Source organism: Cryptomeria japonica, chromosome 3 (assembly GCF_030272615.1).
Source record: "Cryptomeria japonica chromosome 3, Sugi_1.0, whole genome shotgun sequence".
Classification (NCBI taxonomy): domain Eukaryota; kingdom Viridiplantae; phylum Streptophyta; class Pinopsida; order Cupressales; family Cupressaceae; genus Cryptomeria; species Cryptomeria japonica.
Window position 1 is genome coordinate 306,032,253 of NC_081407.1, and position 6,410 is coordinate 306,038,662.

Below are 6,410 nucleotides of genomic sequence, written 5' to 3' on the forward strand. Positions count from 1 at the left end.
ATTTCTAGTAGTGGTTCTTTTTATAGCCTAAAAACAAAGTGAGTTCAATTTTAAGAAAAGAAAATCAAATTTTAAACTAACTTAAGTAAGTTAGTAAAAATCTAACTATCTTGATCCTATGACGAAGCTCCCATCTGCAATAAAGTTGTTAGAATCCTGCAAAATAACCAATGAAAGACGTTAGATAACTTGGTGGACTTCCACAAGTCTAATTTTTATCTTTCGGTTACAATTTTTATTTTTCTTATTTCTGTCTGTGATGCACTACAGAACAAACTATACGCACTACAAAATCACAGTAATGCGCTAAGATAAATCAGTGATGCGCTATACTGTCTGCGGGATGCGCTACTCTGTGTTCCAGAGACGTTGCTCTATTTTTCTCCCGCGTCGAAACCTACAGGAAAAATTTAGTATTCTGATGCACTAATAAACAGACTTTATGCGCTAGATGATGGACCCAACGCACTGAACTGTGAACCGAATGTGCTAGGCTGTTAACCGGATGTGCTAAACAGTTAACCCAACGCACTAATTCATTTTTCCAACGTACCTGCAAAAGGGGTTAAATAAAAAAAATGATTTGATATATGGGGTAATGCCCCACGGTGGGTGCCAGAAATGTATGCGGGAAAAGCGGGTCGATAGAACTCAATATACGAAAAACGGAGCTCTATGGAGCCTTGCTCACACACCCACAGGACTTCTTGGTGCAAGCTATGGAGTTATGAAGCATAACTCAGCTTCCCAAGGATGGTTCCATGGTTCTCTATCTTGCACGGTCCCTCAAACCAATGTTTTTGCTCTCAGATCACTGAGCAAAATGGTTTAGGGATGGCAAATGCAAGAACGAGGGATGCTTTTTTTGGTAATTTAGTATGAGATGCATCCTAAGCTATGTATGATTCTAGAAATGCAATAAACTAGATTATAAGATGACAAGGTTAGTATAAATACTATCCTAACATGATGTATTAGTCTATGATTGAGCTAAATGATAAAGAAAGTATTCTAAACATGCATATTTAGACTAATTCATAGTTAAAAGAGAGGCTAAATGATGAGCATAAATGATATATGAAATCTTGAATGTATTTGAGCATAAGTATGATGCTAAAGACTTGGTTTTTTAAATGGAGGAATGAGAGCTCTATTTATAGCAAAAATAGGGCAATGGATGGTCAGGATTGAAAGGTTTAATCAAGGGTTGAATTTGAAAGTTGGGAATCCATGTTTGCAATTGGCACCAATGAAATGGTGACAAATGTCAACATAAGACTGGTCGAGAAAAGGGGTTGGAGACATTAAATGCCTGAGAAGACCTCATGGTTATCTTAGGGGGTAAGGATCAAGCTTAAGTTAAGATTACCCATTGGATTAAGCTTTTATCAAAGGATAAACTCTTGTGCAAATAATTAAGAGATAACCATGGTCAAAGAAATGAATTCTTGATGAGACCCTTGGGTTACATGGAGGTTGAGTTTAGAGAAAGTCTCTAATCATGCAAGGGGGTTGAGTTAACCATTAATGGTTTGTAAGAGAAAGTTGTTGGAGACTTGGAGCCTTTAATGGTTATTGAAGACTTTGAGGGTTTGAGAAGTGACTTCCCTTTGTTTAGGGATGTGACAAAGTTTAGAAGATGGGTTAAGTTAATTTAGAAGTGATTAGAAGATTCTAGAAGGGGGGGTTAGGAATAGGGTTTAAGAAGCAAGTGGGAGATGTAGGATTTTGCAAGTGGATGGAGGGATAATAGGATTTTAATTGAATAAAATGAATTTCATTCAATTTGGTTGCAATTGGGGAAATCAAATAAATTAGATTTATTCAATTTAGGATAAACTATTTAATTAAATTTGAATTTAATTAAAAGTGGATAGAAGGGATTTAATTGAATAAAATGATTTATTCATTAAATGGTAAAAAGAAGTCTAGTGAATTGAATTTAAATAAATTGAGTAATTTACTTAATTTAAATAGAAGAATGTGGGTGATTCAATTAAATTAGATTTAATTAAATAGAGAAATGAACATAAAATATTCATTTAGGAATATGGTCATTTTTATACGTCTACATTTTGCCCCTCTTTGAAGTGACATGTGTGCACATGTTATTTCAAAGAAAATGATGTGTTATCATGATTTATGATCAAATGAAATTTTATGTTGCTTTTATGATTTTCAAGTCGTGCCCTAGATTTGATTTGATGTGTGATGCCCCAGATTCGATATTTGATGGTGATGCCCCCTCGGGAGATGAGTCAATATTTGGAAAATTTTGATTTGATTTGGTTATTTGTGTTTGGTGTGTATGATTTTGTCTATGTGAAATGTTTAAATTGATTCATCTCCCGATAAGTTACACGTTTTAGGGTATAAGGGAGACCGCGAGCAAATTACATGCCCATTTCCCTAACCCTAATTTCATTTTTCTCCTATAAAAGGGGAAAAGTGCTTTGATTTGATTCATTTGTGCATTGTTGACTTTGGAGAAAGAGATTGTGGAGAGAAGTCAAAATGCCCATTCTGTATTTCAGGCATCGTTTTGAGCGTGTTCGGAGGTACCGGAGACCTGCCGCATTTGGAGAGCTCTCGTATTCTTCTCACGCCATTCCCCCAAAGTTGGAATATCAAAGGACTAAAACTAAATCGAAGACGGTCACCCACAACCTGGTGGTGGTGATAGATTCTCTGGAGAATGTTATTGAGCTTGAACTTCAAAATTAGCCTAAGAACCTCAGAGAGGCCACTTGCAATAGAATGATAAATCAAAAAACGGAGCCGCAATCTACAACAGTTAATTTCTAGAATAGTAGCACTCCTCAATTCATGGTCCCCATGGTTCTGCACTGTCCAAAATTTGTGGTTGCATGCGCTAACAGGTTTGACCCTGTTTCTTTTTTAATCAAGGGTTCTTTTCTTAAATTAGTTATAACCCCAAAGACTATGAGGGATATGATGTATTGTCCCATTTTTAATGGGATGTGTTCACTGAAAGTGCCATGGAGGAATATTGGAGCATTAGAAGAGATATTGTCTCTTTCTGTCAGGGCGAGTTGAATCGAAGTCCATCTGTTGGACCTCCAAGACTCCCTCTGTCTTACAATGACTTGAGGCATGATGACCTCAAAGATATTTCCTCGACTCTTGCATGGCTATGCGGTTGTGACAACGACAAGGAGATCACTGCTCCTATGATGGGCTTCCTGTTCAAATGTCGGAAGCAGAAAGAGCTATTTTATTTTGACTTCTATATTTTTATAGCCAGAGAGATGGTAAAATAGCTAGTTGAATTCTAGCATTTTCGGTGGTTCAAGTTCGCCTCAGTCCTAGTTCACCTTTTCTTGCACCAAAATGAAGCTTTTCTCAGCCAATTCATGCGATTGGCTACCTATGATGAGTTGGGAAACAAGATGCTTGTATCATCCTGGACACCCATCCTATTGGCCTCTTACGATGCCTACCAGATTTTGGACTGTTTCTTAACTCCCATCCTTAGAGATCTTGGTTTAATCCCCAAGGAGCCTCTAGCCCACTTTTCTCAGATACAAATGAATTGGATGTATAATGAGTGCCTTCCTTGTGACTGGTTTTTAGGTAGTAATTTTTCCTTTATCTGAGTGCATGGCTTCTCAAAAGAGCCCTTCTGCTTACCTACCTATGTCATAGAAAGAACCCTCGCCCTTGAAATTTCATGGCAATTGGTGAAGATTGATTGAGCTATAGGGGTGAGAAAGCATGATACCTCCATTACAGAGGACCACAAAGCTATTGGCCCCATTACTCTTGTTAGGAGAAGCATTATCAAAAACATCCTGACATCCAAGTTGGTGCAACTTGGCTTAGTAGCGATTGATGATATGTGGAGTTACAACCGAGATGGGTGCCTGTCTAAGAGGAAGAATGCAGCTAAGCATGAACCACAGAGCTCGTGGGAAGAACGCACTAACTCGCAAGTGGATGACCCAAATCTCTATGTGGGTCTCAATGATTTTCCTATTTTAAAACGACCCTCGTGGTTGAAATTTTACTCTATCATGCAAAAGTACAATCTAGTGAAGCCCATTCCCCAAAGTATGCTAGAAGCAATGAGGTTGAATTCGCGGCCTAAGAAAAAGAGGGAGGATTTATTGATCTACTATCAAGAAGTGAATCAGCCCAGAGCTAACATCGGGAACTCTCCTTTTGATGAGCATTTTGAGATTGAATGGCATCAACACAATAAGTCAGATGAAGAGACAGGCGATGACTCCCCACGTGGTGACTCATCCCTCGAGGTGGCCCAGTAGCAAGAGGTAGAAGTTATAAGTTTAGAAGAGCAAGAGACTGAGCCTAATATTCCTCTTCCTCTCGCTGGTTCAATTCGAAGACCCCATTCCCAAACTGCCCAGTGACCGATTGAGAAGCAGGTTCCTGACTCCCCTTCTAGTAAGAAGCAATATCTGGGTTATGCAAAGAAAGGCTCGTCTTCTTGGGTCCTAGAGGTTCCCTCGATCTCTCAATGACCAGTGACTTCCACGGTTCAGGTACGCCCTTCTTTTCCCTTTCTCTCTACTCAATATGTACCTTTTGTTGCTCCCCATCTCACATTTATGCCTGCCCAAATTCCCATTGCTCTCACATTAGCACCTGTTGGGGCTCCAGTCGAACCTCAAGTTGGATCATCGCAGGTCTCCATTTCGCTCCCCACCCCCGATTTTATCCCTGCAGTGTTTTCCTCGTAGATGCCTGATGTAGCCACTGTCTCGCGTAGGCTTAGTTTTGGAGAGTCCACTCCTTCCCCAAATATTGGGGCAACGTCCACTAATCCATTTTCTTTAGAAGCCTCTCCTTTTGTCCCATTTTTTTCTCCAAACACACTTGCACACCCCATTCAGACCTCTTTTGGTGGCCCTATTTCCCAATTCCCCTTTGCAATCTCTCCTGGTGCATCATTTGCGGGCCAAGCTATTGCAAACCCAGATGCTTATCAAGAACAGGTTACCTATTCCAAGACTATACGTATTGGCAGGACCGGTAAGAGAGGAGAAAGATGATTCCAGGCCAGCCCATCCACACATACAGACACATTTTAGTGAGGAAAAGGATAGCCTTTTCTTTGCGACCATGTTCCTCAAGGTTGACAAGCCGAAGGCCCAAATGAGACCCAATGATTACACTTTGCATGTTGTCGAGGTCAATCTCTTGAATGCTACGACATCTGACAAAGTTGAAATGATGGAAGAAGCTTTGAAGGTTGTGTCTTCATATTTCATCAAAAAGAGTCATCGCCTGGAGAAAATGCAAGTAGAGAATGCGAATCTCCAAGAATCTTTGGACAACAGAGAAAAGAAGACAAAGCTAGGAATGCTGAAATCAACCGCTTGCAGGGATTGTTGATACAGGCTAACTCTGAAAAAGGAAAGTTGCAGTCTGCCTTGAACAATGTGAGTTCTTAGTTGAAAGGAAAGGAGGCAACGAGGAATGTGGCCTTGAAAGAATTGTAGGAGAGGGAGCAAGAAATACAACAGCTAAAGGCAGCTTCCAGAGATGTTGCCCAGATGCATACATAGCTGCGTGAGGAGATCCACCTAAAAGAAGAGTACGATTGGTAACTGAGTGATGCACAGGTCACGCTTTTGAAGGAGAAAACAAGGTTCGAAACAAATTTGCATGAAAAAGGGAGTAGCCTGGAGCAAGCGGAAAAGAAATTCTTGGATATGGAAGGTTTGTTGCAGTAAGAATGAGATCACATGTTGCGACTTCAATAAGTTGTACAAGATGGAAGCGCCAGAATCCTTGCTCTGGAAAGTCAAGTGGTCCTTGAACAAGACAAGTGTGGGGAGCTGAAATATGAGATAACAAAAAAGGACGAGGAAGTCTCACGGCTGTCAATCATCCTTCCCCCCATGGAGGTTATCCAAGATTTTTCTCCAATTTTGGTGGAGTTTTATGTTTCCCATTGGGAAAGAATTAAGTAGTATTTCCCTTCACTGCAACTTGTGTTGAGATTTTTAAGAGAAGCACAATCTCTCTGTGTTGAAGCGAGCGCTCTTATTAACAGCTCTATGCTTTTTATTGGTCCCAAGCTCCCCATAGCCCAAGGCTTAATTCAGATGTTGTATGCTGCTCAAGATGAAAAGTTGAGAGAGAAAGGGGTTACAAACCGTAAGCAATTAATCAGGAGGACTAATGTCTTCATCAACCAGCAAAGGGTGATCATACATGTATCAACAATGTTTGAGCCTTTAAGATTTTGGTTCCAGATATCAAGCAGTGCATAGAGAGGTTTGTTTTCTTAGGTCTGCCTTCTCCTTTTCCTGCGGGTGGTTCTGTGTTATGTATTGAACAAGTGTTGAACCAGACAGAGAAATTACAACAAGATAGGATCTTACTAAAGCTCCTGAATAATCCTATTTCAGTGGAGGAGGTTG